Source organism: Choloepus didactylus, chromosome X (assembly GCF_015220235.1).
Source record: "Choloepus didactylus isolate mChoDid1 chromosome X, mChoDid1.pri, whole genome shotgun sequence".
Lineage (NCBI taxonomy): Eukaryota > Metazoa > Chordata > Mammalia > Pilosa > Megalonychidae > Choloepus > Choloepus didactylus.
This window is the reverse complement of record NC_051334.1, coordinates 89545969-89566977: the sequence shown is the minus strand read 5'-3', so window position 1 is coordinate 89566977 and position 21009 is coordinate 89545969.

The following is a 21009-nucleotide window of genomic DNA, read 5'->3' as shown; positions in this document are numbered from 1 at the left end:
TTACAGCAGTCAAATCTATTACTGAATTGTAATGGCTGTCTCCAAACTCTGAGATGTTGATCTCTTGGTGTATAACTTGATTGGTCTCTGGAATATTGGGTATCTGGGTGACAACTGAAACTCAGAGCTAGAGCTCGGCAGATATGAATGTCAGTATTAATGCATACAGGAACTGTTAAAAAAAAAAAAAAAGCTGAAAAAGAGCCCAGACTTCAATTAGAGATATGAATGAAGCAGATCTGCTCAAGACTAGGAAAAATGGGGCCAGAGGTTAAAGGTTGAAACTGACTGTGTTAAAACTTCAACTTCCATGTGAGACCAAGGGAAGAAATGTTTATTTGGTGGAGGATCTATTTTCTAAACAATATAACTTCTACAGTCACTTTATTCAAACACCATAATCACATGGAACTTTGAATAGGGAGTGAGATATCACAGGTCTCTATAGGTTAGAGTGAAATAGCAACACATCCCAAAGTAATTTGGGTGGAGAATAAAAATATATAACTGAGGCCCCCCTGAGGAGCTGGAGGAGGATGTGGAGGTATTGAACTTCCTCACCTGTATTGTTGCTGATATTCTCACAAACACTGGGAACTGAAGGCTTGACATGCTGAGCCTTCTGTTTTGGGTCTTGCCCCTATGAAGCTTTTTACCACAAAGGATAGGCTAAACCTGCTTATAATTGTGCCTAAGAGTCTCCCCCCGAGTGCCTCTTTGTTGCTCAGATGTGGCCCTCTCTCTCTAGCTGGGCCACTTGGCAGGCAATCTCACTGTCCTCCCCCCGACATGGGACCTGACTCCCAGGGGTGTAAATCTCCCTGATAATGCAGGGTATGACTCCCTGGGATGAATCTGGACCTGGCATCATGGGATTGAGAACATCTTGACCAAAAGCGGGATGCAAAATGAAATGAAATGAAGCTTTAGTGGCTGAGAGATTTCAAATGGAGTCGAGAGGTCACTCTGGTGGACATTCTTATGTGCTATATATTAACACTTTTTGGGTTTTATTGTATCGGAATAGCTAGAAGTAAATACCTGAAACTACCAAACTCCATTTCAGTAGCCTTGATTCTTGAAGACGACTGTATAACAATGTAGATTATGAGGGATGACACTGTGATTGTGAAAACCTTGTGGATCGCACTCCCTTTATCTAGTGTATGGATGGATGAGTAGATAAATGGGGACAAAAACTAAATGAAAAATACGGTGGGATGGGGAGTTGATTTGGGTGTTCTTTTTCATTTTTATTGTTTATTCTGATTCTGATTCTTTCTGGTATAAGGAAAATGTTCAAAAATAGATTGAGATGAATGCACAACTATCTGATGGTACTGTGAACAGTTGATTGTACACCATGGATGATTGTATGGTATGTGAATGTAGCATAATAAAACTGAATTTAAAATTAAAAACAATTCTTCCTGAGAACTAACATAAACTACTTTAAAATGTATAAGTACTCCAGAGTATGAAGTTTTAGACTTTAGAGTATAAAGTTTTAAAGAGAAAATATTCCTGACATGAAGTTAGAAATAATATGATTATGCAGGACATTAACTTTCTGCATAGGATTCCTTTTGTTAAAAAAAAAATTGCCTTGCTTCTCTTACTAGTGTACTTTTATTTTAAGGTGTGGCAATTTTATACAATGTGTTTGAATAACCACTCCTTCATATAATGGGTGATTGAGAAAATAACAAAATACAGGTTTCAGTTTGAATTGCCATCTATTTTAATATTCAAATTTGAATTCAGACTTCTTTAAATTTTAGAAAGGCAAGAAGGTACATATGCCATATATTGTGTTGTATCCTCCAGTGGGGTTTGGGACTGCACCACATTATCAAACACATTAATATTTCTGCAGTGAAGCATATGAACACTAAATGGAATAAACTGAATATTATAACTTCTTTCCAGTTCACACCATGTTTTGTCATCAAATTTGTTCTAGTCAGATCAGGACTTCATGTCAAATGTTATAAACAAACTTTCAATTTTCAAAAATTTTTGAATTTTGGAATTGTGGGTAAGATATTTTGGGTTTGTATTGTATTCTCATGAGATATATGTTTCACAGACAAGAGCACAAGCATTTCAACTTTACTGTGAAGGGTGGCACTAAATCTGTGGTTTCCAAACCTAGATCTGCATGAAAGTCACCTGGTGAACTTTAAAAATCCCCCAGATTCCTGAGACCCATGCCAGATCTGTCAAATTAAGAATTCCAGAAATTGGGCCCAGTGCTCTGTTAGTAATTGTGATCTTGCTGGTCTGTTAGGTTTCATGATCCAAGGCAAAATGGGAAAATTAAAAGACAATGTAAAAATGGTTTGCAATGTTAAATGTACTCAATTTTTAGAACTATCTTTTATTCTTAAATTCTCCTTCCCATAGTTTTGGTATTGATATATTCTTTCTTTTATGAAATTATGGTTTGAATGCCTTATTTTGCCAACATAAAATGCTGACAATGTTATGTTTTTCCCATTTTTTTTTATTTTACCAGTCTGTAGTAGAGACTTTTTCCTGAATGAAATCTCATTTGGAATGCTAATATATAATAGAGATAAATAGCATTTTATTAATATAAACTTTTTTATAAGTTTAAATGCATAATTGAGTACTCTCTTGACCAGCATTGGTGGTGTTTGCTTCCCATTTCACTTACCACAGCAAAACACTTGTCTATTATTCATTTCCTTAAACTTGTGAGTACTTACCTTCTTTAAGGCATGCACTAGGCTGATGATGCAACAATGATTGGGACTCATTATTATTCTCAGAGTGTTCATAATTAGGACTTATTTTCAGGGTGTTCACAGGCTAGTTGAAAAACATACATGTAAACAAAGAGCTATAATGAAGTACAGAAAAATATAAAACATAAAGTAACATGGGAATACAGAGTAAGTAGCTATTGACATTGTAAACATAACATTAATGTTTCTACAGAGTGTACTTAAAATTGAACAGAATGTATGAAAACAAAGAGTCTAGGGGAGCAGCTATTTAAAAATAAGTGTATATCAAACCCAAGCAAGTTAAACTTATCCAAGTTCTATAACTTGCTACACTTTTCTAATAGTTGTCTCCATAAGAATATTTAATGTGTGTTTTTGTTTTTCATTTTCAATTTTCAAACAACTCTCCTTTTTAAAATTCTAAGATTCTATCATGCAAGAAGGACTGTCACATCTTCATTAATCTAAACTTTTATTGGAAATGAACTAAAAAAATAATGAAATTTTAATTCCTACACCACCTCTGAAAAATATACAAAAAAGAATAAAACAAACACCAGTTACCTACCACCAGACCTAAGAAAATGTTACAACTCATCTTCCTTCTTCCCCCAGTAAAGGTAACCACTATCTAAAAGTTGTTGATTAATCATTTGGGTACATTTCTTATTTTATCACCTACATATGCATTCCTAAGATTTTTTATTTCGCATATTTTCAAATTTTATATATGTTGGTATCATATTGCCACTTTAGTTTTGCACTCAGATGATGTTTGGGATTCATTCATGACGTCATTTTCATTTTAACTTCTATAGAGTTTTTTGTTGTAGAAATATACCACAATTAGTTCATGTCCTAGTGATGGACATTTAGGTTGTTAACATTTTTTTCTGCTCTTTCCAAGAATATTGCTATAATCATTCTTGTGCATATCTCCTGTGAAAATTGAAGACAATTTCTCTGGAGTATATACTTAGGAGTGGGATTGCTGGATTTATAAATATATGTACTTTCAATTTTTTATGCAGACCTTTATATTATCTGAAAATGATGATGATTTGAAGATTTCCAGTGTAATCGTTAAAAATTGTATTCTTGGCTTTCTTTATTGTGCTTGCTAGACTCCAGAATGATGTTTAATAAAAACAGTTAGAGTAGGGTCATTTCCTGCTTCCTGCTTTAAAAGGAATTCTAACTATGTGCTATTAAGGATGATGGTTGCAGTTGATTTTTGATAGGTACCATTTTGCCAGGTTGAGAAATCTTTCTCATAAACCTAGTTTGCTTATGAGCCATCTATCCAAATGTTGAATTGGTGAATCTATCAAATATTGGATTTTGTTTAATGTTTTTTTCTGATTCTATAAAGAATATCATTCATATTTTCTCCTAATGTGGTTAAAATACATGAAGAGATATTTTCACGTTATACCAACATTTCATTCCAAGAATAAATGCATCATGATTATGTAGTACCTTTGATGCGTTGCACAATTACATTTGCTTTTTTTTTTTTTCTTTTTCTTCTGTTGAGAAGTTGTGGGTTTACAGAAAAATCATGCAGAAAATACAGGGTTCCCATATACCCCCCCCAGCTCACATATGCAGTATTCTCTATTATTAACACTTTATATTAGTGTGATACATTTGTTACAATTGGTGAAACAATATTATTATAATTATGCTATTAACTGTAGTCCACAATTTATATTTGAGTTCACTGTATTGTACAGTCATATGGCTTTTTAAAATTTTTATTCTGATAATATATATGCAACCTAAAATTTCTCATTTTAACTGCTTTCAAATATACAATTCAGTGGTGTTAATTATATTCACAGTGTTGCACCTACCATAACCATCCATTACCAAAACTTTTCCATACCCCAAACAGTAACTGTACAAATAAGTATTAACTCCCCATTCCCTACTCCCTCACCAGTCCCTGTATTCTAATCTCTGTATGAATTTGCAAATTCTAATTATTCCATATCAATGAGATCATATAGTATCTGTCCTTTTGTGTCTTACTTATTTTGCTCAACATATCTTCAAGGTTTATCCATGTTGTATCAGAACTTCATTCCTTTCCACGTCTGCATAATGTTCCATTGTATGTATATATCATATTATGTTTATCCATTCATCTGTTGATGAACACTTAGATTGTTTCTATCTTTTGGCAGTTGTGGAGAATGCTATGAGCATTGGTATGCACATATCTGTTCAAATGCCTGCTTTCAATTCTTTTGGATACATACCTAGAAGTGGGATTGCCAGGTGATACGGTGATTCTATATGTAACTTTCTGAGAACCCACCAAACTGTTTTCCACAATAGCTGTGCTATATTACATACCAACCGACAATGAATCAGTGTTCTCAGTTTGATTCCATTCATCAGTATATCTGTCTATATATGTATATGTGCCAGTAACATGCTTTTTTGATCACTGTAGCTGTGCAATATGCTTTAAGCACAGCCTTCTGATTTCCTTCTTGTTTTTCAAGATGTTTTTGGTTATTTGGCACCTCATACCCTTCCAAATAAATTTGATAATTGGGTTTTCCATTTCTGGAAAGTAGGCTTTTGGAATTTTGATTGGGATTATGTTGAATCTGCAAATCATTCTAGGTAGAATTGACATCTTAATAATATTTAGTCTTGCAATCCATGAACACAGACATCCTTCCTTTTATTTAGGTCTTTGAGTTCTTTCATTGATGTTTTGTAGTTTTCTCTACACGTCTTTTGCGTACTTGGCTAAATTTATCCCTAGATATTTGATTCTTTCAGTTGTTAGTGCACATGGAATTTTTTTTCATTTTCTCCTCAGAATACTCATTACTAGTTTATAAAAACATTATTGATTTTTGCCTGTTGAACTTGTACCCCACCACTTTGCTGAAGTTGTTTAATGGCTCTAGTAGCTTTGTTGTCAATTTTGGGGGAATTTCTGTATATAGAATCATGTCATGTGCAAATAGTGAAAATTTCACATCTTCCTTTCAAATTTAGAATAATTTTATTTCTTTTTCTTTAATTGCTCTGGCTAGAACTTCCAGTACAATATTGAATAATATTGATAACAATGGGCATCTTTGTCTTGTTCCAGATGTTAGAGGGAAAGCTTTCAGTTTTTCCCCACTAAGTATGATGTTAGCTGTGGGTGTTTCGTATGTGCCCCTTATCATATTGAAGAATTTCCTTCTATTCCCTTTTTTCTACATGTTTTTATCATGAAAGGATGCTGAATTTTGTCATGTCTTTTCTGTGCAATTGAGATGATGTGATTTTTCCCCTTTCATTTTGTTAAAGTTGTGTATTACATTAATTGATTTTCTTATGTTGAACTACCCTCGCATACTTGTGATAAAACGCACTTGATCATGGTTTATAATTCTTATGTGTTTGTGGATTTGATTTCACAAGTACTTTGTTGAGGATTTTTGCATCTATATTCATTAGAAAAAATGATCTGTAATTTATTTCTTGTATCTTTACCTTAGTTTGGTATTAGGGTGATGCTGGCCTCATATAATGAGTTAGGTAGTGTTCCCTCCTCTTCAAATTTTGGGATGAGTTTGAGCAGGACTGATGCTAATTCTTCTTGGAATGATTGGTATAATTCACCTGTGAAGCCATCTCCTCCTGGGCTTTCCTTGTTTGGACATTCTGATGACCATTTCAATCTCTATAATTGTATTTGCTTTGTTGAGGTCCTGTATTTCTTCTGGAGTCTATGTAGGTTATTCGTGTAATTCTAGAAATTTTTCCTTTTCATCTAGGTTGTCTAATTTCTTGGCATAAAGTTGCTCATGGTATCCTCTAATAATCCTTCTTATTTCTGTTTGGTCAGTAGTAATGTCCTCCCTTTCATTTCTGATTCTATTTATTTGCATCTTTTTTCTTCTCTGTCGGTCTAACTAAGGTTTGGTCAATTTTTTCAATCTTTTCAAAAAACCAACTTTTGCTTTTGTCAATTCTCTCTATTTTTTATTCTCAATTTTAGTTGTGTCTGCTCTAATCTTTGTTATTTATTTCCTTCTGCTTGTTTGGGGGGTTAGTTTCCTGTTCTCTTTCTAGTTCCTCCAGGTGTGCCATTGGGTTTTTGATTTTAGCTCTTTCTTCTGTTTTAATATGTTTAGGTCTATAAATTTACCTCTCAGCACTGCCTTTACTGCATCCCATAAGTTTTGATTGTGTGATCTCATTTTCATTTGTCTCAAGATATCTACTGATATTCCTTGCAATTTCTCCTTTGAACCATTGATTGTTTAAGAGAGTGTTACTTAACTTCCATGTATTTGTGGATTTTCCAGTTCTGTTATTGATTTCTGGTTTATTCCATTATGGTCAGAGAAGATGACTTGATTAATTTCATTCTTTCTAAATTTCTTGAGATTGTTTTGTGAGCCTGCATGCTGTCTGTCATGGAGAATAATCTGTGTGAACTTGAGAAGAATGTATATCCTGGTGTTTGGGAGTGCAGTGTTCTGTAAATGTCTGTTAGGTCTTGTTCATTTATCATACAATTTAAGTTCTCTATCTTCTGTCCAGATGTTCTGTCTATTGAAAGTAGTGGTGTATTGTAGACTCCAACTGTTTTTATAGAGGTGTCTATTCTCTTTTCAGTTTTGCCGGTGTTTGCCTTATGTATTTTGGGGGACCTTGAGTAGTTGCATAAATATTTATGATTATTTTTTCTTGATGGATTACCCCTTTTATTAAGACACCTTTGCATTTAAAATCTATTTTGTCTCATGTTAGTATAGCAACCCCAGCTTTTTTTTTTGATTACTACTTGTATTGAATATGTTTTTCCATCATTTCACTTTCAACCTATTTGTGTCTTTATGTCTAAGGTGAGTCTGTTGTAAATATATAGCAAGATCATGCTTTTTTCATCCATTCTGTCAATCCATGTCCTTTATTTGGGGAGCTTAATCCATTAACATTCAGTGTTATTACTGTAAAGGCAGTACTTCAGCCATTTTGTCCTTTGGTTTTTATATGTCATATGTTTTTATTCTCTTTTCATATATTGCAACTTCCTTTCCTTTAGAATTGATCTTTTGTGACATATCTGACTGATCCTTTCCTCATTTCTGTTTCTGTATACTTTTAAATTACTTTCTCTGTGGTGAACCTGGGGTTTATATTATAAAAGCTACATTTTTTACGTAATTTGAAAAGGGACCAACTTAGCTTTAATAGCATACACGTTCTCTGCTCCCATATCCCTCTATTTCCTCTCTATATATTGTTTTTGTCCCACTTCCACTTTATATTTTGCACATCCATTATCAGGAAACATGCCTTTTTCTTGTTCAATTTTATTCTGATTCTTATAGTAATGAAAGATTACAGTTGTATATTGAGGATACTGTTCTATTGGGTTTTGCATTTACCCTTTTAGTTACCTTTACTGATGAGCTTCATTTCTTCACACTACAAGCTACTCACTCCTGTCTTTTTCTTTCAATCTGCATAACTCCTGTTAAGAATTCTTGCAGTACAGATCTTTTCTGTTTATCTGTGAACATGTAAACTCTCCATCATTTTGGAAGGGTTGTTTTGCCAGATTTTTTTTTTTCTAAATACATAGCTTTCCATATTTCTGGAAGTGATTCATGCCTTCTGTGGTGGTTTGGAGCTGTGTACCCCAGAAAATCATATTCTTAAACTTAATCCATTATTGTGGTATTAACTCCTGTAAATAGGACCTTTTGTTAAGGATGCTCCGGTTAAGGTTTGGCCCAGATGAATTAGAATTGTCTTAATCTTATTACTAAAGCTTTGTAGGAAAGGCCACAGAGAGAAAGCAAGTCACACAGGGGGAGTAGGCAGAAGCTGAAAACAACCTGGAAGCAAAAGAAGCCAGAAGAGTCTGCCGTGTGCATTGCCATCTGATAGAAAAGCCAAAGACCAAGGATTACCAGTGGCCAGCCCCAGAAAGCCACAGTCTTCTGGGAGAAAGCATCATCTTGATAGAGCCTTGGTTTTAATCTTCTTCTAGCCTCAAAACCATAAGTGAATAAATTCCCATTGTTTAAGCCAATGCATTGCATTGTATTTCCTTTGGCAGTCAGGAAAATAAACACTTTCTTAGGAAGAAGGAAAAAGGAACCTTTATAGTTCTGAATAGACTTTTGAAACTGATTTCCTGTTAATTGTTTGTTTCTTTTGCTAATAGATGATGCCATGTTCCCCCCAAGGATTAAACAAGAGTTGAGTATAGTAGTAATTCAGCAGTCAGTCCTCAGTATTTGCAATTTATAGTAATTTTCAGTTTAAGGGTGAATGAAACCATTCTTTGAAGAACACAATAAGGAAAACATTAATTACACAAATTCATCTAAAATAATTGGCTTGTTAATTCAACTTTTAAATGTAGTGACTTTTTCTATAGGGAGTGATTGTTATTTGAGAATTGATTTAGGAAATGAAAAATTCATTCATTTTTCTTTATTCATTTGTATCAGTGATCATGTTACTGATTCTAAACAGCTGCTGATTTTGCCTAACACCCCTCCCCACCAAGGACATTTGGCAATTTCTGCAGACATTTTTGTTGTTAGAGCTGGGGAAGTTAGTGTTGCTACTGGCATCTAGTGAGTAGAAGCCAGAGATGCTGCTAAACTTGCTAGAATGCACAGGACAACAAAAAATTATTTAGCTCAAAATATTAGTGCTGAGGTTGGGCAAAAATATGACTACTGCTGAGTTAGAGAAAACTGTGAGAAAGCCAATACATAAGGGGAGCCATAATTTTCTGTTTCCTAGCTAAAGTTGTTAGATATTACTTATAAATGTAAAATGTTTTATATTAAAATTTTCAGAAATTCATAACCTGTGTAGTTTTTTGCTTAACAATTCTAGGTGTATATATAAATTTTAGATGAAAAATATTCAGCATAGTAAATTCATCCCTCTCATTACCCTTTAATAATGTGTTGAACTGGAACTATGAAGCCATTGAGAGGTGAACAAGGTAGCTTAATTTATGACTTAGCTCTGGTAAGTAATACAATCAAAGCATTCCTGTTTTCTAATAGTATTATAACCAATCTGAAGGTCAGTCCTTTAAACTGTATGGTGTATGTGTATCTTTCAAAAAAATGAACTCTACATCTATTTCATAGATGTCCTGAAGAAATACAGAAGGAAGGTAAAAAAATAAATTTTAACTTTTTGTAAGAGGAACAAAACACATAGAATCTCCCTAACTAGTGATTTAATCACTATAGAAACCAGTTTTTTTAGATAATCCACATTGCTCTGTCATATTAATTTATATATACTTTGAATTTATTTTGTGTCATAAAAATAAAAGATGTATGGTATTACTCATTGGGGTCTTATTGAAAGGAGTGCTTTCTTCCCATTTTTCTTTTTTAATGATTTTTTCTCTTTTTTTTAATTTTAAACTTACCTCAAAATAATTTTAGATTTAAAGAAAAGTTGCAAAAATAGTACAGATTTTTCTCTCATACTCATTACCATGTTCTTTCAAATGTTAACATTTTACAGAAGCATGGTATAATTATCAAGAAAAGAATATCAACATTGGTACAAAATTATTAACTAAGCTAAAGATATAATTTGTATTTCCCCAGTCATTTTTCTGTTCCAGAACCCAATCCAGAATCCCACATTGCTTTTAGTTACCATATCTTAGTCACCCCCAATCTGTGACAGTTTTCAGTCTTTCCTTCTATTTCATGACCTTCACACTGTTCAAGAGTACACTGGTTAGTTTTATTGTAGAACGTCTCAGAGTTCAGGTTTCTCTGGTGTTTTCTCTTGAAGAGATTAACTTATGCATTTTTGGTAAGGATACCATAGAAGTAATGCTGTGGCCTTCTCAGTGCATCATATTAGAAAGTATATGATGTTTATGTATCTTATTACTGTGATCTTAATCTTGCTTGATGTGGTTTGAAGCTGTATGAACCCCAGAAAAACATGTTTTTAAATTTAATCCATTTCTGTGGGTGTGAACCCATTGCAAGTAGGATCTTTTGATGAGATAACTTCAGTTAAGGTTTGGCCCAGCTCAGGTTGGGTTTTAATCCTATTACTGGAGTCCTTTATAAGCAGAATATAATTCAGACAGAGGGGAAGCAAGAGGCTGGACATCACAGAGCTTGGGAGAGAAGGGAGAGACCAGGAGACACAGCCAAGTGCCTTGCCATGTGATAAGCTAAGGACCAAGGATTGCTGGCAGCCAGCCCCAGAACATCACAGTCTTTGGGAAGAAAGGATCGCCTTGATGATCCCTCAGTATTGTGAGTGAATAAATTATCATTGTTTATTCTGACCCATTTTATTTCTTGAGCAGCCTAGGAAACCAAAACAGTCGAGGTAGTGTCTGCAAGATTTTTTCCTATAAAGTTACTATTTTCCCCTTTGTAATTAATAAATATCTTTTTTCTAATTAATTTAAGATTTTGTTTTTCCCAGTGGAAAACAAGTGAAGAGAAAAATTTTCTATTTCTGCAAAAACTTTGTAAATATTTTGTTTAAATAGCATTATAGTACCTGATATATTTTATAATCATTATGACTTGTTTATGAGTTGTCATGTGAGGAAACTTGGGTTTTTGAATATTCCTAGCATATGTTTCAGAACTTCTATTTAAATAGAAGTTTGCTGCAAAAGAACTTAAAAGGATTACAAAGAAGTGTGAAAAAGAAGAAATGGCTGAAAAGGTCAAGATTAAAAAGGTAAACCATTTTTAGTTTTATACTTTTTTCTTTTTATTTGTTACGGTGGCTTGGAGCTATATATAACCCAGAAAAATATGTTCCTAAACTTAATCACCATTTCTGTCAGTGTAAACCCATTGTAAGTAGGAACTTTTGACGAGGTTACTTCAGTTAAAGTGTAGCCCATCCCAATCAGAATGGTCTTAATCCTATTACTGGAATCCTTTATAAGCAGAATGAAATTCAGACACACAGAGAGAAAGCCAGAGTGAGCAGCCAGAAGCTGAACATCAATAGAACCCAGAAGAGAAGGGAGAGACCAGGAGACACCACCATTGTATAACCATGTGACAAGCCAAGGATCACCAGCAGCCAACCCTAGAATCCACAGTCTTCAGGGAGAAAGCATCACCTTGGTGATGCCTTGATTTGGGTTTTTTCCTAACCTCAAAACCATGAGCATATTAATTCCCATTGTTTAACCCGATCCATTTTATGGTGTTTTGATGAGCAGCCAAGGAAACTAAAACACTCATGAAATGAGCGTAGTCATCATTGGAGAGCAGTTAATTGTATACATTGTTTTACATTGGAGATAGATTAGCTACACATTTAGTACTCGAACCCAAATATCTATTTAAATAAATGTATTGTCCTTCATAGTCAATAACAGCCCTTTTTCTTTTATTACTATTTATATATGCAAGTATGGCCCATAAAACAGAATGTAACTGTCCTTTGGTTTGTAGCTAAAACCAATCTTACTGAGAATTATAAAGCCCAAATGTTAGAATAATATTTAGTATTTTGGGGCTGAGTTTTTATTTCTACAGTCTCTGAAGTTTTGTATATAAACACTGCATAGCCTTAATATATATTGTGGTTTGTATGTTGTGTCAGAGGTCCACAAGACAACTCCCAGATTTGGTGATTTGCTAAGAAGATTCACCATACTAAGCATATAATTGTACTCATGGCTATGGTTTCATACAGCGAAAGGATGCAAAGTAAAAGTAGCAAAGGGAAAAGGTGCATGGGATGAAATCTGGAGAAAACTAGGCTCAAGGTTCCAAGAGTCCTCTCCCAGTGGAGACATACAGGAAGTAATTAAATTCTCCAGCAAGTTGTGACATGATGTGCAAAATGTTTTCCAGGGAAGCTCATGGGAATCTCAGAATCAAGGTTTATTTGGGGGTCAGGCAATCTATCCCTAGTATGTGCCAAAATTCCAGACTCCCAGAAGAAAAGCCAGTACTTAGCATAAACTACATTGTGTGAACAGTTTAGGCACAGTGAGCCACTCTTATCAATTCTGATCATGGTGGGAAGTCTCCCAAAATACAGGTTCCTGGATGCCAGCCAAGGGCCGACCTTTCACTTTCAAAGGATAGCCATCTCAGACCTGCTATGTTAACTCTTTTCTACATATGTATATTTATATATCTATTTTTAATACTTTATTACTTTAGGTATTCAGAGATTTTGAAAGAAAATATATCCAATCCCTAAATTGAGTCATTCTGGGTATTTTGTCTGTACTCTTAACTGAGAAAACTTGAAGAGAAGGAAAGGAGATAAAAGTAGGCTGAGCTACGAGAAAAGTCAACTTAAAATTGATATATTAAGATTATTCTTTCATATAAACAGACACCTATTGCATTTAAAAGCAAGTATAAAAAGATTTTTGGTCTAATATTTTTGTATATGGAAGAGCTTTTAAATAAGGTAAAAATTATTTTTGAGGTGTCTTATCTTAGGCAAGCACAATAATACTAAATTGTGCAAATTAAACATTCTATATGCAGTCCTAATTATTCTTTTATGTAAGTAGCTGACTGCCAAGCAGCAATACTTTCTGAGCATATGTCTAGAGTATATGATTCTATTCTTCTTGCTACATATTTCTTCACAATTTTCATTTTCTTCCCACATTCTGCTTTCCTTAAGTATTTTATTCCTCATCCTTGTTTAGCTGTTTATTTTCCTAGTCTCTTCCAAGTCATGGCCTACAACAAACTTAAATTAAAATGTTTAAAAATAATTTTCCATAGAAGTAACAATAAACGGTTTGATTTTAAAATGTGCACATCCATACCTCAATATATATTTCATATGAATCAAAAAGAGAAACTTTTAAAAATAAAACCATATAAGTTCTAAAATGCTAGAAGAGAAATTGAAGGAGGAACTTCTTTAAAATCTTTGAGAGGGATCAGCAAGACACAAAACTGAGAATCCAGAAAGGAAGACTGATAAATTTGCCAGTGTTGCAAATAGATTATGTATTTGTTCCATAAACAAAGTAAAAAAGTAAAAACAAACTACTAGGGAAAACATTTGTAGTGCATAGAACAGCATATATATTTAATATATAAAGAACTCTTAAACCAATAAGAAAAAGGCTAACAGTTTATTAGAAGTCAAGCAAAGCATGTGAAATAGTTCACACAAAAATGGCTTGCTCAGTTTTTAAATGCATGGTGTTAAAATCTTATATAAAATAATATTTTATATTTATCAGATTTAGAAAGATCAAAAATTTAATAATGTCCTTTGTTATCAAGGGCATGGGTAAACAGGCATTTATACTTTATTGGTGAGAATGAAATTTGATATAACGTTGGAAGGTATTTGGCAATATATAATAAAATTTTAAATATATGTATCCTTTGATATAGTAATTCCATTTCTAGGACTTTTTCCTGAAGATATACTTACATATGTGCACAATTGTGCCAAGGCTGGTCTCTGTAGCATTATTTGCCACAGCACAAAAATAGATGAATAAAAATAAGCAGAAACAACCTACATGCCTATCAATAGCAAATTTGTCAAGTTATAGAACTGCCATACAGTACCATACTATGTACCCATTGTAATGAAGGAGATAAGTAGGTATATTGAAATGGAATACTGTTAAATGAGAAAAGCAAGACGCCGAGTTTTTCCTCTGTTCGACAATGCCAGTTTTTCCACACTGTTGCCAACAACGGGTATTAAAGTTTAATATTTGTCAGTGTGATTGATGAAATAAGGTATTTCATTGTTTTGAGTTTCATTTCTTTAAATATGAATGAGCTTGAGGATCTTTTCACAGTTGGACATTTATATTTCTTTGTGAGCTACATGTTTCTAAACTTTTCCTACCATTCTGTTGTATTGTTAATCTTTTCTGACATATTTCTGAGAATCATAAATTTCATGATCATAAAAATTGGTGCTTTAAGTCCCCTATTTAACTCCTGCCCTCCTCATTCAAGGAAGATTATCTTGCCTTCTATTTTGTGAAAATTGAGGCATCAAACATATCTTTTCTCTTCCCTTTAAGAAATGCCCCCCAGTCAACCTCCAACTAAACTGCATCCATACTTATTTCCTTTTTTCCCTATTTCAAAAGTTAACCAGTCCTTCCTTTTTACCTCTCTCTACCTGGGCTCTTGATGTCATCACCTCCTTTGTTTCATGAGTCATTCCTTCTACCTTCTCTCCTCCACCTCCCCATCTTTACTGGCTCCCTCCCTTCAGCTATAAACATGCTTTCTGGTTTCTTGAATTGTAAAAAGCTTGTCTTTTGTCCCTGGGTATCCCTCTAGGTTTCATACAGTATCTCCTACTCTTCTTGCTCACACTCCACTAGAGAGTAGTGCATACTGATTGTTTCCTCCCTCTCCTTAACTTTGTCAGGCCAAACCTTGCAACAGCACTTAACAAAATCACAGTCCTGTTTGCCAAATACAAAGGCTTGTTTTCAGGGTTTTCTGTGTGTGTTGCATTTGACATCATTGATTATGCCCTACTTAAGACTTTCTGCTTGGCTTCTATGACATTGCCTGCTTTGGGGTCTCCCACTATCTCTCTGAAACCATTGCTTCTCAATCTGTATCATAGGTTTCTCTTCTTGTGCATGCCTCATAAACATTTTTGTCCCTCAGTGTTCTGCCTTCATTCTATTTCTCTCTCTCTCCAGTCTCCTGTCTACTTCTGTGTTCAATTACTAACTGTATTCTGATGATTTTCAAATCTATTCTCTCTCATGAGCATCAGACTTGAATATCCAATTATATGGTGGGGATATCTATTGTGGAAATCCCACAATTAGCTTAAGTTCAAAATGAAATTCATCCTGAACCTCCCCCTCCCTAAAATTTATTTGTTTCCAATATTAATTTACTACTGAAGAAATAAGGCAGCAGTAAGAACAAAGATACAAAAGCATGACAGCTTAGCATGTTTTGTGCATGAAGTTCATGTAGTTGTTCACTATTAAAGGGACTAAGACTAGGAAGGAAGGAAGATTATGAAGCACCTTTTATGTCATAGAGTTTTTATTTTATTATGAGGATGATAGAAAACTAGTGGAAAAATTTAACAGAGAAGTTACATGGAGAAGATATTCCTGTTATATAACCATTTTGGCAAGAACGCATTATAGTAAGAGTTGACAAACTATAGCTCATCAGTCAGAACCAGTCCACTGTCTTTTTGTAAATAAAGTTTTATTGGAACATGGGAACACTAAAAGTAGCTCTTAAAGTTGAGTGTGTATGTAAAACCCAATACTAAGGCATTGTTAGTATGTAACTCCACTCTCTTTCCTGTAAGATTCAGAATACAATTGAATAAGAAATAATCATTTTTTCCATATTACAGACTGACAAAATATAAAGGCAATGGGTGACAAAAATAACCTAAGAAGGAGAAATGGATGGGTGTAAGAACAGAGATGATGTATGCTATTGAATTTGAGTTAGTATTTTCTAAGAGTAGTAGGTTATAGACACCTGGGTTAATGCAAATGTATACCAAAACAAAGATGAGAAAATCATTCAGTTCCATCACAAAACATCAACTATATGCAAAAGAAGGCTGCAATAAAGGAAAAGGACAAAATTTATGTAAGATATTTAAGAAAAAAAGAAATAAATGGGTGAAATAAATCATGCCTTATTAGTAATTACAGTGAATGTAAATAGATTCTACTCCCCTATCAAAAGACAGATTGGCAGATCCAAATATATGTTGTTTACAAGACTCACTTTGGATCCAAAGACACAAATAGGTTAAAAATGAAAGGATGGGAGAAAAAATTCCACATGAATGGTAATCAAAAATGAGGTGTGATAGCTATACTAATATTGAACAAAATAGAGTTTAAGTTGAAAACTGTTACCAGAAACAAAAAGGACACTATATATTAATAAAAGGGTCGTGGGAGCCCCTGGCCCCCAAGTGTGTTGAAAACTGCTTGACCTAGGACAGCTGAGGTTTGACCTATTCTCCTTGTAATATCAAATGCTAACTGTAATCTATACCTGAAACTACCTCCTCTCTGAGCCTCCCTGAGATACTGTTATCTCTATAATGCTCCCCTCCTCCCTGTTGATTAGAATCAGCCCCTCACTACCTTGCACAACCCTGCTCCCTGCCTTATGCTCTCATACCCATTGGAATGTTGAGCCCTTATAACCAGCTTAGTCAGCCCCCCAAAGGGCAGGTATTTCCACTTTGTGCTCTGAACATGTTGCCATTCGGGCCAGCTCCTGAATCCATTCAGAGAAGCTCCTGATTTCAGGGCAACATGGCTCAACTTCCCCACCTTGTAGGTAAACCCTGTAATAAAAGCTCATGTCTCAGAACATGTCCAGTGCTTTCTTTAGTCCTTTGGCTACAAAAACACTCTTGGGCTGTGTCAAGGGTCAGTCCACCAAGACTAAATAACATTATCATAAACATTTATTGAGCTAACCACATTGCCCCAATCAATCATCAAGTCAAATAAGAAATTACAAGAATATCAAGAAATGTCTTGAGATAAATAAAAAACAAAAACACAAGATATTAAAGCTTATGGAGGGCATACACTGGACCAAAAGTTGTGGTAAAGTGCTTCAGGATACTGTTCCCCCACCAGAGTTTGAAAAACTAGCAAAAACTGTCAGAGCCAAATTCCTTGAAAGTCCAGAAAACAGGAGAGGTGGGGCAAGATGGCAGAATGGTGAGTGTAAGCTACACCTTTTAGTTACTCCTCCAGGGCAGTTGGTAGAAAGTCAGGAACTGTGTGGACCAGAAACCACAGAGCAGTTTGACTTTGGGCATACTTCATATGACACTCATGAACATGTGGAACAGATGAGATCAGCCAAATCTGTAAGTTCTCATGGCCAGGAGACCAATGCCCCTCCCTGCCAAGCACAGTCCCATGGGAGGAGGGGCCATTGGTGCTGGGAAACAGGAGGGAGAACTGCAGTTGCAGCTCAGATTGAAAACTCAGGCTGCTGATCAAAAACTCCAAACATAGATAGAGAACAGACACCAGAGAATCTGGGAGCAGTCAGCCCCGCAGAGAGCAGATAGGGATAGCAAAAAAAGCCCAAAAATAAAAACAGACATTTCGGACTTCCTGTGAACATAATACAGAATGTCAGGGCTCAAAAAGAATCAGATGCATATGCAAACTGAAAGAGTGAGGATCCTTGTCTGAAGAGCCAGTTTCTCTGCTTTCTTGTTTCTTAATAGCCCTCAACTCCTTGTCTTTTAGCATTTCAGTAGCCCATTAGATCTGCAAGGACTGTAAATAGTCCATACTGGGCCCTTCTTTTTCTTTTTCTTTTACTTTTTTTTTCTTTTTCTAAAACAATTATTCTAAGAATCCCATTACAGAAAGCCTCAAAGACTTGCAATTTGGGCCCAGGCAAGAGCAGAGCTAAGACAGCTCTGAGAGCAAAGCAGCAAGTCTAGTGGTGGAGAACATTTGCTAAACATCATAAATTCCCAAGAAAAGTGGGGCGTGGCCAAGCTCCATTGGCAGCCCTCCTTCTGGGAACTCAGACCCCAGGGGCTGGAATTCAGAAACCAGCTTCAGTCAGCCACACCCCTGACAGGGTTAGGGTCACTGGGAAAACTAAAGACTCCATACCTCCTTATGCTGGTGGAGTAACTGTGGGCTGGCAAGTGCCACCTGCTGGACAGCATAGGAGAAGCATAGACTCTAAAGGCCTCATAGGAGGGTCTCATTCTCAAGGAAACTCCATACCCTCCTCCCAAGACATGGGCCTCTCTGGACTAGGAAAACCTGACTGGGGTTGACCATATCTGAGGGGACCATCACACAAGAAGGCTACATAGAGGCAGGGCAAGGAACAGGAAAACAAGAGATGAAAAAAAAAAAAAAACTGATCAACTAAACAGAATCTAAGTTAAAGGGCTAGAGTTGGCTGAACTGGACACCAAGGGTTATAGAACAAAGCCAACCAATGAGAAAACCCTAGGTGAAAGAGTGGAAAAAAACCTCTGTAATAAACCAGACAGCTTAAGATAATGAGCCATACTAGAAAAGACAAAAATATGGATGAGACAAAGAAACAAATAGTTCAGTCAACACACAGGAATTGAAGAAATTATTACTGAATCAGTGAACTGAAGGAAGAACTAATTGGAGCTAAATCAATTCAAAAAGCAAGTTAATGAAGTGAGGGAAGACATAGCAAAAGAGATGAAGGATATAAGGAGGACACTGGATGACCATAAGGCAGAATTCATTAACTTGAAAAAGCAAATGGCAGACTTATGGGAATGAAGGGCATAATAGAGGATATGAAAAACACAATGGAGGGATACAACATTAGATTTGAACAGGCAGAAGAAAGTATCAGTGAATTTTAAGACCAGACATCAGAATTCACACACGTAAAGGAACAGATGATGAAAAGAATGGAAAAATATGAGCAGTGTCTTAGGGAGCTGAGTGACAACATGAAACAAACATATGTATTATGGATGTCCCAGAGGGAGAAGAGAGGGAGAAAGGTACAGAAAGAATAATAGAAGAAATAATCACTGAAAATTTCCCAACTCTTATGAAAGACAGAAATTGGAGATTCAAGAAGTACAGCACACCCCAAACAGAATAGTCCCCAAAAGACATACTCCAAGCCACTTACTGATAAGATTTTCCAATGTCAAAGACAAAGAATTCTGAAAGCAGCAAGAGAAAAGCAATCCACATACCAGGGATGCTCAGTAAGACTATGTGCAGATTTCTCTGCAGAAACCGTGGAGGCAAGCCGACAGTGGTATGATATATTTAAGATAATGAAGGAGAAGAACTGCAAAACCAAGTATTCTATATCCAGCAAAGCTGTGCTTCAAAAATGAGGGAGAGATTAAAATATTTCCAGACAAACAGACACTGAGAGAGTTTGTGAATAAGAGACTGGCACTACAAGAAATTCTAAAGGGAGTGCTACAGGCTGATAGGAAAAAAAACAGGAGAAAGAGGTTTATAGAAGAGTGTAGAAATGAATATCAGGTAGGCTAAAAAGGGAGAGAAGAAAAAATAAGACGACATAAATCCAAAAGACAACATGAGAGAAGGAAGCACTGCCCTTACAGTAATAACACTAAATGTTAATGGATTAAACTCCCTAATAAAAAGACACAGACTGGCAGATTTAAAAACAGGAACCATCTACATGCTGTCTACAAGAAACTCACCATAGACACAAGGACAAAAAGAGGCTGAAACTGAAAGGTTGGAAAAAGATATTTTGTGCAAACACAAACCAGAAAAAAGGAGGAGTAGCTATATTAATATCAGACAAAGTAGACTTCAAAAGCAAAACAATTAAAAGAGATAAAGGAGGACAGTATATATTAATAAAGGGTCAATTCTTCAAGGAAACATAATAATCATAAATATTTATGCACCAAGCCAGTGTGTCCCAAAAATCATGAGGCACACACTGAGAACACTGAAGGGAGAAGTAGATAACTCCACAGTAATAGTTGGAGATTTCAATACATTGCTGTCATCAATGGATATATCTAGACAGAGGATCAACAAGGAAACAGAGGTGTTGAATTGTATGATAAATGAACTAGACGTGACAGATATTTATAGAATACTACACCCCACAACAGCAGAATACACATTTTTCTCAAGTGCTCATGGAACATTCTCTAGGATAGACCACATGCTGGGTCACAATCAAGTCTCAACAAATTTAAAAATATTGATATTATGCAAAACATTATCTCAGATCATAATGGAATGAAGTTGGAAATAAATAACAGGCAGAAGATTGTAAAATTTACAAATGTATGGAGATTAAACACACACTGTTAGAAAAGCAGTAGGTAAGTGAAGAAATTACAAGATAAATTAGTAAATACATTGAGGCAAATGACAAAACAACATATCAAAATGTGTGGGATGCAGCACAAGCAGTGCTGAGAGGGAAATTTATTCCCCTAATTGCCTATATTAGAAGAGAGAAAAAATTGGGGAATTAACTGTCCATCTGGAGGAACTAGAGAAAGAACAACAAATAAACCCAAAGGCAAACATAAAGAAAGATATAACAAAGATTAGAGCAGAAATAAATGCAATTGAGAACAAGAAAACAATAGAATCAACAAAACCAGAAGCTGGTTCTTCAAGAAAATCAAAAGTGATAGACCCCTAGCTAAGCTAACAAAAAAAAAAAGAAAGAAAAGAGAGCTGTTCTAGTTTGCTAATGCTGCCAGAATGCAAAAAAAAAAA